Here is a 17,249-nt window from a genome sequence, read left to right as displayed (position 1 = left end):
AAACATAGGCATGAAGGTTCATAACCTGGAATTAGGCAATGGTTGCTTAGCTGTAACAGCAAAAGCAGAAGAAACAACTACAAAAAGACACAAACTGAACATCACCAAATTTTAAAAACTGTGCTTCAAAGGACACTATTAAGAAAGTGAAAAGACAACCAACAGTATAGGAGAAGTTTTTTGCAAATCACATATCTAAAATGATTTGGTGAAAATATGATAAACGTAAATATGGCTAAAAACAGGATTTGGATACCCAAAGTATAGTGATACAAGGGGAAGAAACTAGGATATGTAAAGAACTATTATAACTCAATAAAAAGGATAAATTATCCAATCAAAAATGTGTAACATCTAGGTAACATCTATCACCATAATATAGTTACAAAAATTGTTTCTTCCTGTGATGAGAACTTTTCACACCTCTTCTCTCAGCAACTTTTAAATGTATAGACATTTTTTAGACTTTTTGTGGTGACCTTTCACAATATACACTGAATCATTACCGTATACACCTGGAAGTAATATACTATTTTATGTCAATTATAGCTAAATAAAAGGAAACTTAATCAATTAAAGGTTATGTAACAAAGATTCATAATATTACACTTAATAATTAAATGTAAGAATCATTCCCTTTAAAATCAGATTGAGACAAAAATTATCTTGTCTCATTATCACTCTTTCTATTCAATAATATTGTAGTTTCCTTACAAAAGCAGCTGGAGAAGAAAAATAAAATTTCAAGATTTCAAAAAGAACAAAACTACTTATTTAGAAATTCTAGAGAGAGCACTTTTATCATATCTGTGTAACTCTCCATCTCTTCAGTTGCCCTCCCCAAATTAGGAGACAGAATTCATGTTTTCACCATCTCTTATACCTAAGACATCATCGTTTGTTGTGGGTTTTGTCAGCTAGACATATGTGCAAGAATCCTATCTGATAGTCAGTTATGTGAGGAAACGCTTTGGGGAGCTTTCAGTTATGCTCTCATTGGTAGTGACAGAGGCACCATAAACCTATCAGTTCCACCAGCATTTAACCAGAGATCCAGTGCAGTTACAATCAAAATAGCCACAAAGATTTTATGGAATTTGACAGAGTAAACCTAAAATTCATACTTAAGAGCAAAGGTGTAAGAATAGTTGATAATTTTGAAGATGAATTAAAAGGTAGAGGAATTTGAACAGCAAGCAAGGTATGTTAAAGTTTTTAAAAGTCAGGAAGAGACAAATAACCCAATGGAATAAAATGGAGAGGTGTGGGACAGACCAACTTGAAACATGAGCAAAAAAATGCAGAAAGGACAGATTATTCAATAAACAGTGCTTCAAGAATTGGTTATCTATATGGAACAAAAGTCCAATCAGTTTTCTACATCCCAGCAAAATTAATCAGGTCACGTGGAATAAAGATGCAAACAGTAATAACACTACCTGATGTTTATTATGTGCTGATACAATTTTAAGCATTTTACATATCCCAATTAGTCCTCATAACAACCCTGTGAAGTAAGTACTACTAATATCACTTCCATTTTATAGATGAGGAAACTCAGGCAAAAGAGGTTAACTAAGTTTCCCCAGGCCACAGTACCATAAAGTAGAAGAGCTATGATTTGTACTCTGGTAAACTGCGTCTTTTCTTTTCCATGGGGATGGTCTTGATCCCTGTCTCCTGTACAATGTCATGAACCTCCGTCCGTAGTTCATCAGGCACTCTATCAGATCTAGTCCCTTAAATCTATTTCTCACTTCCACTGTATAATCATAAGGAATTCGATTTAGGTGATACCTGAATGGTCTAGTGGTTTTCCCTACTTTCTTTAATATAAGTCTGAATTTGGCAATAAGGAGTTCATGATCTGAGCCACGGTCAGCTCCCGGTCTTGTTTTTGCTGACTGTTTAGAGCTTCTCCATCTTTGGCTGCAAAGAATATAATCAATCTGATTTTGGTGACCATCTGGTGATGTCCATGTGTAGAGTCTTCTCTTGTGTTGTTGGAAGAGGGTATTTGCTATGATCAGTGTGTTCTCTTGGCAGAACTCTATTAGCCTTTGCCCTGCTTCATTCTGTATTCCAAGGCCAAAATTGCCTGTTACCCCAGGTGTTTCTTGACTTCCTACTTTTGCATTCCAGTCCCCTATAATGAAAAGGACATCTTTTGGGGGTGTTCTAAAAGGTCTTGTAGATCTTCATAGAACCATTCAACTTCAGCTTCTTCAGCATTACTGGTTGGAGCATAGACTTGGATTACTGTGATATTCAATGGTTCGCCTTGGAAATGAACAGATCATTCTGTCGTTTTTGAGATTGCATCCAATTACTGCATGGAAAAGAAATGCGAAAAAGCAAAATGACTGTCTGGGGAGGCCTTACAAAAAGCTGTGAAAAGAAGAGAAGCAAAAAGCAAAGGAGAAAAGGAAAGATACAAGCATCTGAATGCAGAGTTCCAAAGAATAGCAGAGAGAGATTAGAAAGCCTTACTTAGCGATCAATGCAAAGAAATAGAGGAAAACAACAGAATGGGAAAGATTAGAGATCTCTTCAAGAAAATTAGAGACACCAAGGGAACATTTCATGTAAAGATGGGCTCAATAAAGGACAGAAATGGTATGGACCTAACAAGCAGAAGATATTAAGAAGAGGTGGCAAGAATACACAGAAGAACTGTACAGAAAAGAGCTTCACGACCCAGATAATCACGATGGTGTGATCACTCACCTAGAGCCAGACATCCTGGAATGTGAAGTCAAGTGGGCCTTAGAAAGCATCACTACGAACAAAGCTAGTGGAGGTGATGGAATTCCAGTGGAGCTATTTCAGATCCTGAAAGATGATGCTGTGAAAGTGCTGCACTCAATATGCCAGCAAATTTGGAAAACTCAGCAGTGGCCACAGGACTGGAAAAGGTCAGTTTTCATTCTAATCCCAAAGAAAAGCAATGCCAAAGGATGCTCAAACTACTGCATACTTGCACTCATCTCACACGCTAGTATAAGTAATGCTCAAAATCCTCCAAGCCAGGCTTCAGCAATATGTGAACCATGAACTTCCTGATGTTCAAGCTGGTTTTAGAAAAGGCAGAGGAACTAGAGATCAAATTGCCAGCATCCGCTGGATCATCAAAAAAGCAAGAGAGTTCCAGAAAAACATCTATTTCTGCTTTCTTGACTGTGCCAAAGCCTTTGACTGTGTGGATCACAATAAACTGTGGAAAATTCTGAAAGAGATGGGAATACCAGACCACCTGACCTGCCTCTTGAGAAACCTGTATGCAGGTCAGGAAGCAACAGTTAGAACTGGACATTTAACAACAGACTGGTTCCAAATAGGAAAAGGAGTCCGTCAAGGCTGTATATTGTCACCCTGCTTATTTAACTTCTATGCAGAGTACATCAGGAGAAATGCTGGGCTGGAAGAAACACAGCTGGAATCAAGATTCCCAAGAGAAATATCAGTAACCTCAGATATGCAGATGACACCACCCTTATGGCAGAAAGTGAAGAGGAACTAAAGAGCCTCTTGATGAAGGTGAAAGAGGAGAGTGAAAAAGTTGGCTTAAAGCTCAACATTCAGAAAACTAAGATCACAGCATACGGTCCCATCACTTCATGGGAAATAGATGGGGAAACAGTGGAAACAGTGTCAGACTTTACTTTTGGGGGCTCCAAAATCACTGCAGATGGTGATTGCAGCCATGAAATTAAAAGATGCTTACTCCTTGGAAGGAAAGTTATGACCAACCTAGATAGCATATTCAAAAGCAGAGACATTACTTTGCCAACTAAGGTCTGTCTAGTCAAGGCTATGGTTTTTCCATTGGTCATGTATGGATGTGAGAATTGGACTGTGAAGAAAGCTGAGCGCCGAAGAATTGATGCTTTTGGACTGTGGTGTTGGAGAAGACTCTTGAGAGCCCCTTGGACTGCAAGGAGATCCAACCAGTCCATTCTAAAGGAGATCAGTCCTGGGTGTTCTTTGGAAGGACTGATGTTGAAGCTGCAACTCCAATACTTTGGCCACCTCATGCAAAGAGTTGACTCATTGGAAAAGACTCTGATGCTGGGAGGGATTGGGGGCAGGAGAAGGGGACGACAGAGGATGAGATGGCTGGATGGCATCACCGACTGGATGGCCATGAGTTTGGGTGAACTCTGGAAGTTGATGATGGACAGGGAGGCCTGGCGTGCTGCAATTCATGGGGTTGCAAAGAGTTGGACACGACTGAGCGACTGAACTGACTGAAACTGCGTCTTGAGTTCCTGTTTTATTATTTATTTTTAATTAATTAATTGTTTGACTGTGCCAGGTCTTAGTTATAGCATGTGGGATCTGGTTTCCTGATCAGGGATCAATCCTGGGCCCCCTGTATTGGGAGGTGGGAGTCTTAGCCACTGGACTACAAGGGAAATCCTGAGTCTCCCTTTTAACCAGTACACTACACTGCCTGCCTTTCATGAAGGATATAAGGACATATTTCTTAAACAAGATTCAAATATTGCAAACGGTAGCAGAAAAGATTGATAATTGAACAGAAAATATTAAATTTAAGGTCTTTTATCAGGAGATCACAAAGTAGTGAAAATTCAAGCTACAAATGTACAAAGAAACATCTCTACCCTAAAGAGCTCCTATAGTTAATAAGGAAAAAGGCAATAATACAGTTGATACTGTATAAGTGCCAGACTGCAACACAGTACTATGCAAGTGACAGAAATTCACAAAAGAGGAAATTTGAATGATCAATATACTTTTAAATATTCTCAAAGTTTTAAAAAATGAGCAATGGGTATAGATGGTTCTCAAAAAAAAAAATATATATATATATATATACAAATAGGCAGTAAGCACATGGAAAGGTGTTCACCATTATTAACCAACATGGAAATGAAAATCAAAGCCATAATAAAATACCACTGAACACCCACTGAATGGCTGTAATCCAAAAACAATGACAAATGTGACAAGAATGTAGAGAAATTTGAAGCTTCATGTACCACTGGTGTGCATGTAAAGTGGTGCGGCTGGTTTGGAAGGCAAGCTGTTTTCCTGTGTTTAACTATGTTAAACATAGAGTTACCATATGATGCAGCAGTTTCACTCCTAAGAGAAATGACAACGTGTGCACACAAAAATTTGCACCTGAATGTTCATAACAGGAGATTCATAATAGCCAAATGTGGAAACAATCCAAATATTCATCAACTGATAAATAAGTGCTATAGGTATGCAATGGAATTCCCTGGTGGCTCAGATGATAAAGCGTCTGCCTGTAATGTGGGAGACCCAGATTCAATCTCTAGGTCGGGAAGGTCTCCTGGAGAAGGAAATGGCGACCCACTCCAGTGTCCTTGCCTGGAAAATCCCATGGACAGGTGAGCCTGATAGGCTTACAGTTCGTGGAGTCACAAAGAGTCAGATGTGACTGAGTGACTTCACTTTCACTTTATAGGTGTGCAATAGAATAGTATTTGGCAATAACAAGAAATGAAGTACTGATACATTCCACAACATGGATAAACAATGAAACATGCCAGGTGAAAGAGCCAGTCACAAAGGACCACATATGGTTCCATTTGTATAAAAATATTAAGAGTAGGTACATCATAGTGACAGAAAACAGATGAGTGCTTGCCTAGGCCTAGAGGTAAAGAGTGAGACAGGAGGAATGGAAGAGTTGGAAGGTTTCTTTTGGAGTAATGGAGATATCCTAGTAATGATTGTGATGATGATGTATAGCTTGGTAAATGAGCTAAAAGCCAGGAACTATATCATTTAAATGTGTGAATTGTATGTGAATTGTATCTCAATAAATTTGTTACCAAAAAGGATACAAATGCAATGTTTTCAATTTTTAAAAAATCAGAGATGAGGAAAACTTTTACAATTGTGTTGTAAGGTTTGATAACAAAACCATAAATGAAAGAGAATTCTAGTCATGGTTCTTCCACTGCCTACTTTAAGACCTTGGAACTAGTCATTTAAACTTTCTGATCTCAAGAATCATCACTTATAGAATATTGTATGAATGCTAATAACCCAGGATTCTAAACAATGGTTCTTAATTTTCAGAATTACAGATTTTGCTGCTGCTGCTGCTGCTAAGTCACTTCAGTCGGTCTGTGCAACCCCATAGACTGCAGCCCACCAGGCTCCGCCATCCTTGGGATTCTCCAGGCACAGATCTCTTTGAGAAGTTGATAAACATCAGAAGCACTCTGGTGAAAATCATAAATAAGGCATTGATACTAATAATTGCTATTACTATTTCATCCTAATTCTGAAATTTGGGGCTAATGAAATAAAAATAAGTATTGGAAAAGAAAAGGAGATTATTATGTACTCAGAAAGGCCAGACAAATTTGCTGAAAACATGAGAATTAATAAAAAGTACTCAATAAAGAATTCTAAATTCATAAAGTCAGTAGCAATGAACAAGAATAATTCAATTACAAAATATTTTTAAAGGTACACATTCAGATCCATTCAGAAAGGCCAGACAAATTTGCTGAAAACATGAAAATTAATAAAAAGTACTCAATAAAGAATTCTAAATTCATAAAGTCAGTAGCAATGAACAAGAATAATTCAATTACAAAATATTTTTAAAGGTACACATTCAAATCCATTCTCCTGACTTAGTAGATTATCTCAACCCATGAAAATTTTAACAGCCACAGATGACAAAAGTAAAATCCCTTAGATGCTCCTGTAAAGATGCTACAATAAGTTAAATTCCTAATAAGCACTATTTTAAATGCATCCCACAAAACTTGATATGTTTGTTTTTCATTTTTGTTTGGTTCAAAATACTTTCCAAATTCTCTTTGCTATTTCTTTTTGTACCTACAGATTGTTTAGAAGCTTGTTATTCATTTCTCAAACGTGGGATTTTTCAAATATGTTTCTGTTACTGATTTATAATTCCACTGTGATCAGAAGGTACTTGATATAACTGGATTATTTTAAGTTTATTGAGAGTTGGTTTAAGAATATGGTCTCTCTTGGTAAATGCTCTTTGCATGTTTGAAAAAACAGTGATGAATTCTATAATACCAGGTATCAAACCTGCATCTCCTGCATTGGCAGATGGACTCTTTACTGCTGAGGCATTGGTTTCTTAGGGCTGCTCTAACAAATTGGTGATAAGTTGAGGAGCTTAAAACAACCGAAATTTCTTTTCTCATAGTTTTGGATTCTAGAAGCCCCAAATAAAAATATCAGCAAAATATCAAACTATCTTCTTAAGAAGGCTCTAGGGAAGAATCCTCTTCCCGCTTCCACCTTGTGGTGAATACTAACAAATCTTGGCCTTCCTTGGCTTGTGGAAGCTCCAGTATCTGCTTGTTGTTGTTTGGCTTGCTTCCTGTGTGTCTGTATCTTCAAATCTCTCTCTCTGTCCTTAGAAGGACACCAATCCTTGTATTTAGGGCCCACTCTAAGCCTGTAGAATTTCATCTTACTTAACTTGATTACTTCTCCAAATGCCCTGTTTTCAAATAAGGTCACATTTATAGTCATAGGGATTAGGAATTCAGCATATCTTTTCAGGGGGACGATTCAACTACAGTACTATTCTTTTTTTCTTGTCCATGTCTTGCTTGAATCTTGCAGGACCTCAGATCCCTGACCTGGGATTGAACTCTCTCCAGGCCACGGTAGCAAAAGCCTGGAATCCTAGGGAACTTCCCTATGACACCATTCTTATATCTAGCTTTATATCCTTAGATCCCTTCTCATAGAAGGATATCCCTCTATATCTTTAGATTAAAATTTTGACTAAAATTTTTGGTGTACTACTATTAATTATTGAGAGAAGTATAGAAATAACTGGAGATGTGTCTATCTCTCAGTTCAGCTCTTATCAATTTTTGCTTCATGTAATTTGAGGTTCCTCATTAAGTACATTAAATTTAGTATTGCTAAATTCTCTTGAATGAACTCTTTTACTTAAGAATGTCAGTTACTCCTCTTATTCAGCATCATACTGGAGTCCTAGATAACATGATAAGACAAGAAAAAAGATATATGTGGTTTATAGATCAGAAAGAAAAATCTCTTATTATTTACCATCTGAACCACCAGGGAAGTATGCAGAAGACAAAAGAGATGCAGGTTTGATTCCTGGATTGGGAAGATGCCCTGGAAGAGGGCATGGCAGCCCACTCCAGTATTCTTGCCTGGAGAATCCCATGGACAGAGGAGCCTGGCCAACTACAGTCCACAAGGTCACAAAGAGTCAGACATGACTGAAGTGACTTAGCACAGCACATCAAGAGCTATGAAAATGTTTATAGTCTTACATGAATTTGATTTCACCATGGAAGATTCATTTCATTCACTAAATACTTATTGACTACTTTTTATAGACTAGACAATACTCTAAACTCCAGAGTTTAGAACAAAGCCCACAAAGAGCTGTCATATGAAGACTAAGAAAAGTTTGAACCATGTGGGCTGCTCTCCATGGTTCTGAACGATTCTTGCCCACCAAGACGTAAGTTTAGTTCACTAATATCGCCTGTGTAAGCTGACACCAGAGTTGTGAAACAGAGTAGGGAAGACAGACTGTTAAGAAAGAAATGTAGAAGACAGAGGAATGGAGATCATTACAAAGGTATAGCCATTTTGAGAGTCTGGATCAACCACTAGGATCAGTAAGTGAATTTAGTAATGTCACTGCATATAAAATCAGTATATTTTTTAAAATCACTAGAAAAAAATAGAGAATAAAAGTTAAAACAATATAGCTTATAACAACATTGACAGACATCAAATACCTAAGGAAAAAATTAATAAAAGATATGTAAGATCTGTACTCAGAAAGCAACAATATATTACTGAGAAAAATTAGAGAAGACCCAAGTAAATTAAGGTGTATGCCATGTCCATGGATTTGAGGATTCAGTGGTGCTTTTTAAAATTTTATATCTTTATTTTTGGCTGCACTTAGTCTTCATTGCTGTGCGACTTTTCTCTAGTTGCAATGAGTGGAGGCTACTCTTTGTTGTGATGTGCAGACTTCTCATTGCAGTGGCTTCTGTTGTTTTAGATTACAAGCTTATGGCAAATAGATGGGGAATCAATGGAAACAGTGACAGGCTTTATTTTCTTGGGCTCCAAAATCACTGCAGATGGTGACCATGAAATTAAAAGATGCTTGTTCCTTGGAAGGACAGCCATGACCAACCTAGACAGCGTATTAAAAAGCAGAAACATTACTTTGCTGGCAAAGGGCCATATAGTCAAAGCTATGGTTTTTCCAGTAGTCATGTTTGGATGTGAGAGTTGGACCATAAAGAAAGTTGAGGGCCAAAGATTTGATGCTTTTGAACTGTGGTGTTGGGGAAGACTCTTGAGAGTCCCTTGGACAGCAAGGGGATCAAACCAGTCAATCCTAATGGAAATCAACCCTAAATGTCCATTGGAGGGACTGATGCTGAAGCTGCTTTAGCCCTGATGTGAAGAACTGACTCATTAAAAAAGCCCCTGATGCTGGAATAGATTGAAGGCAGGAGGATAAGAGGGTGACAGAGGACGAGATATTTGGATGGCATCACCGACTTAATGGACATGAATTTGAGCAAGCTCCAGGCGATGGTAAGGGACAAGGAAGCCTAGTGTGCTGCAGTCCATTGGGTTGCAAAGATTTGGACACTGAGTTACTGAACAACAATGAGCTTTAGGGTGCTTGGGCTCAATAATTGTGGCGCACGGGATTAGTTGCTCTGAGGCATGTGGAATCCTTCTGGACCAGAGATCAAACCTGTGGCATCCTCAACCAGTGGACCACCAGAGAAGTCTTGAGGATTCAGCATTTTAAAGATGATGAGTCTTCCCATATTGAAAAAAACTTTTTTGCGGAAATTGAGAATTTAGTGAAACTGATCTAAAATTTATGTCAAACTGTAAAAGAATAAGAATAACAAATTCAATATTGAAAAAAAAGGACAAAGCTGAAAGTTTACACTGGTGGTGTTGTTTAGTCACTAGTCATGTCCAACTGTTTTGTGGCCCCATGAACTGTAGTCCACCGGGCTCCTCTGTCTAAGGGACTTCCTTAGTTGTCATTTCCTTCTCCTGGGGATCTTCCCAACCCAGGGACCAAACCTGCATCTCCTGCTTGGCAGGTGGATTCTTTACCACTGAGATCAGGGAAGCCCGAGTTTCACACTATCAGATACCAAAACATTTCTAAATAAAGTACAAAATCAATGTGCTATTGATTCAAGTGCAGACAAATGGATCAGTGGAAAAGAATAAAAATTTCAAAAACAGACACCAAAATTCTATGCCAGATGCTCATAGACTTAAATATGAAAGGGGAAAAAAAAGACTTTAAAAATATAACATAGGAGAATGTGTCAAAGACTTTAGAATATGTAAAGACTTTCTGAACATAACACAAGATACATAATGAAAGAGATCGCTGAATTGGACTTGACTAAAATTTAAATTTTTATTTAACAAATATACTCTTAAGACAATGAAAAGGTAAGTCACAGAATAAGAGATGATATTTGCAATATACATATATGATAAAAATTGTATCCAGAATATATTTGTAACTTCTACAAATCAATCAGAAAAAGACAAACTGCAATTTTTAAGTAGGCAAATGACATGTAGTAGTACTTCACAAAAGGAAACATCCAGATGCCTAATAAGCATATGTAAGTGTGTTCCACGTCATTTATCCCCCAACATAATGGCTAAATTTATGGCACTGCTGATACTTAGTGTTGGCAAAAGTGTGGAGCAGCAGGAATTCTCATATGCTGCTGGTGGAAGTTTAAAATGATTCAGTCCAATTGGCTTCAGCTACTCTTTACACTAGAATCCTGGGAACTAAATAAACCCATTACTGGCTTCCTTACGTACACCAAGACTCTCAGAAACACAAATAAGTCACATCTCAGTTACCTATTAAAGCCAAACAATCTTTTATGGACCCAGCAATTCCACTCAAATACACACTTAACACATATACTATATATGCCCCAAAAGATTTGTACAAGAAAGTTCATAGCAGTTTATTGACAATAGCTCGAAACTAGAAAAACCCTGTTGACAATAGAGTGGATAAATTAGAGTATGTTCATAGAATACTATTCAAAGAGAGTAAACCAGTGCTACATGTGGAAAGATAGGCTATATGATTCCAAGTAGCAAAATAAAACAAGCAAGTTAAGCTATAATGATATGTCAGGATAGTGTTAACTTTGGTGAAGGAATATTGACTGGTAAGGAGCTTGAGATTTCTGTGGCACTGGTAACACTCTAGACGTTGATCTTGGGAGTGGTTGCGTAGATGTATTCATTTATAAAAGTTCAGTGATCTGTAAGTTTTACATTTGTACACTTATATTAATATTTTGTGCCTTAATTTTTAAAATTTGCCTCCCCTCAGAAAACCTCAAGGTGCCATAGATATTTTTCTGTTTTCTCTTGAAGTTTTATAGTTTTAGGATTGAGATTTATTATCCATTTCAAGTTAATTTTGTAAGTGATTTGAGACTGAGTTGACATTAATTTTTTAATACAGATATCAAGTTATCATAGCATCATTTGTTATAAGAACTTTCACTCCCATTGAATTGCCTTGGCACCTCTTAGAAAATTTACCCTATAGCTGAAGGTCTATTTCTGTATTTTTTATTCTGCTCCAGTGATCTATGTCTATCCTTCTGCCAGCACTGCACCATCTTGATCACTATAGCTTTACAGTAGGTCTTGAAATCAGGTCAAGTCTTCTAAATTTGTTCTTGCTTTAAAATTATTTTAAATCATCTTATATCATCTACCAATAAATATTTCTTGAATGAGCAACTTCAAATATTATTTGGCTACTCTAGGTCACATCTAAAATAAACTTTAGAATGAGCTCATCAATTTCTACAAAAATAACCCCACTAGAATGATCATTGGGATTGTGATGCATCTATAAATCAATTTGGGGAGAACTGAGATATTAGCAATATTGAATGTTCTAACCCATGAACATAGTGTATTTCACCATTTACTTAGTCCTTTCATTTCTCTCAGCAATGTTTTGTACTTTTCGGAAAAGAAATTTAATATGTTTTTTGTTAAATTTATTCCTAGGTATTTAACATTTTGTGTAATATTGTAAATGGAATCTTTTTTATTTCCAATTGTTTGCTACCAGTGTATAAAAATATAATGACTTGTATATTGACCTTGTACCTTTTGATCTTGCTTAAATTCTTTATTTCTAGCAGTTGGTTTCTAGCATTTTATCATTTCTAACATTTTATTAGACTGAGCTCTAATATTTTTATTTGCAGTCAGAAATTTATGCTGGGTTACATGATCAGAGGTCATATTAATAAAATTTAGGCTCAAGTAGAAATCCTGCCTGGTTTCCTGGGAACCAGGTTAAAAGCTCCCTGGTGGCTCAGACAGTAAAGAATCCGCCTGCAAGGCGGGAGACCTGGGTTTGATCCCTGAGTTGGAAAGACTCCCCTGGAGGAGGGCATGGTAACTTACTCCAGTATTCCTACCTAGAGAATCCCCATGAGCAGAGGAGCCTGGTGAGCTACAGTCCATGGAGTCGCAAAGAGGAGGACGTGACTGAATGACTAAGCATAGCATGGCGCAGCATTTTTATACATCATCTGCAAGTACATAGGATTATTCCTTTTTTATTTTTATGCTTTGCATTTATTTTTCTTTTTTATTGCAATGACTATTTACAAGGTTGAATAAAAATATTACCATGGGTATCCTTAAACAACAAGGACCTACTGTATGCCACGGAATATTCAATAGCTTATAATAACTTATAATGAAAAATAATCTGAAATAAATATATATATATAGAGAGAGAGGTGTATAACTAAATCACTTTGCTATACACCTGAAACTAACACAGCATTTTAACTCAACTATACTTTAAAAAAATTGTTCGAGTGTCTTTTACTTGGACCTGAACTTTAGAAAGAAAACATTGAACATTTCACCATTGATTATGCTCATGATTTAGGTGTTAACTGAATCATGAGTGGGTATAGAGATTTGTCTAACACTTTTTCTGCATCTATTAAAAAGGCATGTTTCTTTTATTTTCTATTCAGTTATTATGGTGAACACTGATTGATTTTCAAATGTTTCATCAGCTTTGCATTCCAGGGTAAAATCCTACTTTATCATGATATATTTTCCATTTTACATATATTGTTGGATTTGATTTACTAATATTTTTAATTTTTGAGTCTATGCTCATGAGCCATACTAATGTCTGTAATTTAAATTATTTGTATTTAATATATTTTTCTGGTTTGTAGCTATGTTGGTCACATAGCTGGCAGTTTTTTTGTCTCTATTTCTGAAAGAGTTTATGCAAGGTTGGTGCTATTTATAACTAAAATATTTGATTATTTAGCATTGAAACTGGGTTTTTTTTCCATCAAAATGTATCTGGTTTAAAAATCAGTTTCTGGGACTTCCCTGGTGGTTCAGTGATTAAGACTTCCCCTTCCAGTGCTGGGGGTGCAGGTTTGATCCCTGGGGAAGGAACTAAGATCTCACATGCCTCACCATGCAGCCAAAAAACTTTAAAAATCAGTTTCTTGAATAGGTACAGGGCTATTCAGATTTTGTTTCATCTTTACCAATTTTAATATGTTATATTTTTCTAGGAAGTTTTCTATTTCATGTAATGTATCAAATTGGTGAAATGTTTTAATAATATCTTTTATTATTTTAATATTTCTAGGATTTGTGGTTTTAACTCCTTGGTAATATGTGGGGGTTTTTCCCCCTTGATTAGTTTTTCTAAAGTTTTACTAATTGTGCTAATCTTTATAGGATAATTTGTAAATAATATGAAAATCAGCTCTTACATTTATTAATTTTCTCTAGTGTTTGATGTTTTCTATTATGTTGATTTCTGCTTTTAGCTTTATTTCCTGCCTTCTACATTTAGAGGTTTACCTTGCTCATTTTTAAAGTTTATTAAGGTAGAATCTCTGATCACTGATCTTAAAACTTTCTTCTATTTAATTTATTAAGAATTTAAAGCTATAAATTTTTATCTGAGCACTGCCTTGGTTGCATCCATCATAAAATGGATATCTTGTATTTTTGTTGTCATTAGTTTGAAATATTTTTCCAATTTTCCCTGTTATTTCTCATTTGACCTACGGATACTTAGAAGTTTACTTCTAAATATTTGAAGTTTTCCACATGTTATGAACTGATTGTGCCCCACCAAAATTGATATGTTGAAGACCCTAGATGCCAGTGTGCCTGTATTTGAAGTTGGAGTCTCTAAGGAAGTAATTAAGTTTAAATAAGATCATAGGAAATCAACCCTGAGTATTCACTGAAAAGACTGATGCTGAAGCTGAAGCTCCAATACTTTGGCCACCTGATGCTAAGAACTGACTCATTGGAAAAGACCCTGATGCTGGGAAAGATTGAAGGCAGGAGGAGAAGGGGACAACAGAGGATGAGATGGTTGGATGGCATCACCGACTCAATGGACATGAGTTTGAACCAACTCTGGGAGATAGTGAAGGACAGGGAAGCCTGGCATGCTGCAGACTATGAGGTTGCAGAATCAGACACGACTTAGCGACTGAACAACAAATGGGGATTAGTGTCCTTATAAATGGTAATATCAGAGTTCGTTCTCTCTCCCCTCTCATGCACCCACCATGAAAAGACCATGAGAAAACATAGTGACATGAAAGTGACTGTCTTCAAGCCACTAAGTAAGCACTCATGAGAAACTAACTTGATGCCTTGATCTTAGACTTCCAGCCTCCAGAACTGGGAAACAATTAATTTATGTTGCCTAAGCCACCTATGCTGTGTTTGTTTTTTTTTAATTTATAGTAATGCTAGTTTTTATGATTGTTCACTCTTATTTTTGTAGGACAGTTTTTCCAGAGTTTTTTCCCCTTCAGCACTTTTAGCATATAGGCTGTGGTATTTTGTTGTAGCAGCCTATTACATGTAGCAGCCTATTACATATTTCATTACATGAAAGATGCCTCTTTCATGATTCTTAACTTAATCCTGTTGTAGTGAAATAACATATTCTACATGATTATGGCTTTTTTCATTAGCTTTTTTAAAGTAGTCTGCATCTTTGAGTCAATATCCATTAGTCAACATAAATTTTAAAGGAAATTTGAAAATTTAAAAAGTACAATTGAGGGGCTTCGCTGGTGACTCAGTAGTAAAGAATCTGCCTTCCAGTGCAGGAGATCTGGGTTTGATCCCTGATCTGGGAAGATCCCACATGCTGCAGAGCTACTAGGCCTGTGAACCACAATTACTGAGCCTGTGCTCTAGAGCATGGAGCTGCAACTACTGCAGTCCGTGCACACTAGAGCCTGCGCTCCGCAACAAGAGCCCACATACCACATTGAAGAGTATCCCCACTTGCCCCAACTAGAGAAAGCCCACACAGCAACAAAGACCCAGCACAGCCAAAAATAAATTAATTACTTAATTTTAAAAAGATACAGTTGGGGAAAAGAAATCTGTATTTATGAGGTGTTGTGTTCTTTCAATGTCAGTTAAGATAGTTATTGGCTTAGTTCACAACCATGGTGACAAATACTCTTTTTTTTTTAATTTATTTTTTTATTGAAGGATAATTGTAGCAGCCTATTGCTGTATAGAATTTTGTTGTTTTCTGTCAAACTTGTTTTCTGTCAAACCTCAACATGAATCAGCCATAGGTATACATATATCCCCTCCCTTTTGAACCTCCCTCCCATCTCCCACCCCATCCAACCCCTCTAGGTTGATACAGAGCCCCTGTTTGAGTTTCCTTAGCCATACAGCAAATTCCCGTTGGCTATCTATTTTACACATGGTAATGTAAGTTTCCATGTTACCCTTTCCATACATCTTACCCTCTCCTCCCCTCTCCCCATGTCCATAAGTCTGTTCTCTATGTCTCTTTCTCATTGCTGCCCTGTATATAAATTCTTCAGAACCATTATTCTAGATTCTGTATATTTGCATTGGAATATGGTATTTATCTTTCTTTTTCTGACTCACTTCACTATATAATAGGTTCTAGGTTCATCTACCTCATCAGAAGTGACTCAAATGCATTCTTTTTTATGGCTGAGTAATATTCCACTGTGTATATGTACCACAGCTTCTTTATCCATTCATCTGTTGATGGACATCTAGGTTGCTTCCATGTTCGTAGTGCTGCAATGAACATTGGGATACATTGTCTTTTTCAACCCTGGTTTCCTAGGTTATATGCTTAAGAGTGGGATTGCTGGGTCATATGGTTGTTTTCATTCCTAGTTTTTTAAGGAATCTCCATACCATTTTCCATCGTGGCTGTATCAGTTTACATTCCCACTAACAGTGCAAGAGCATTCCCTTTTCTCCACACTCTCTCCAGCATTTATTCTTTGTAGACTTTTTGATGATGGCCATTCGACTGGTGTGAGGTGATATCTCATTGTAGATTTCATTTGCATTTCTCTAATAATGAGCAGTGTTGCACATCTTTTCATGTGTTTGTTAGCCATCTGTATGTCTTCTTTGGAGAAATGTCTGTTTAGGTCTTTTTCCCACTTTTTGATTGGGTGGGTTGTTTTCCTGGTATTGAGTTGTATGAGCTGCTTGTATATTTTGGAAATTAATCCTTTGTCAGTTGTTTCATTTGCTGTTATTTTCTCCCATTCCAAGGGTTGTCTTTTCACCTTGCTTATAGTTTCCTTTGCTGTGCAAAGGCTTTTAAGTTTAATCAAGTCCCACTTGTTTACTTTTGTTTTTACTTCTGTTACTCTAGGAGTTGGGTCATAGAGGATCTTGCTTTGATTTATGTCATCAAGTGTTCTGCCTATGTTTTCCTCTAAGAGTTTTATAGTTTCTGGTCTTATAGTTAGGTCTTTAATCCATTTTGAGTTTATCTTTGTGTGTGGTGTTAGGAAGTGTTCTAATTTCATTCTTTTATATGTAGCTGTCCAGTTTTCCCAGCACCGTTTATTGAAAAGATTGTCTTTGCCCCATTGTGTATTTTTGCCTCCTTTATCAAAAATCAAGTACCCATAGGGGCATGGGTTTATTTCTGGGCTTTCTGTCTGGTTTCATTGGTCTATATTTCTGTTTTTGTGCCAGTACCATACTGTCTTGATGACTGTAGCTTTATAGTATAATCCGAAATCAGGAAGGTTGATTCTTCCAGCTCTATTCTTCTTTCTCAAGACTGCTTTGGCTAGTCAGGGTCTTTTCTGTTT

The sequence above is a fragment of the Capra hircus genome, chromosome 24 (assembly GCF_001704415.2).
Source record: "Capra hircus breed San Clemente chromosome 24, ASM170441v1, whole genome shotgun sequence".
NCBI classification, from domain to species: Eukaryota; Metazoa; Chordata; class Mammalia; order Artiodactyla; family Bovidae; genus Capra; species Capra hircus.
The sequence above is the reverse complement of the archived record's forward strand: the minus strand, read 5'-3'. Positions refer to the sequence as shown.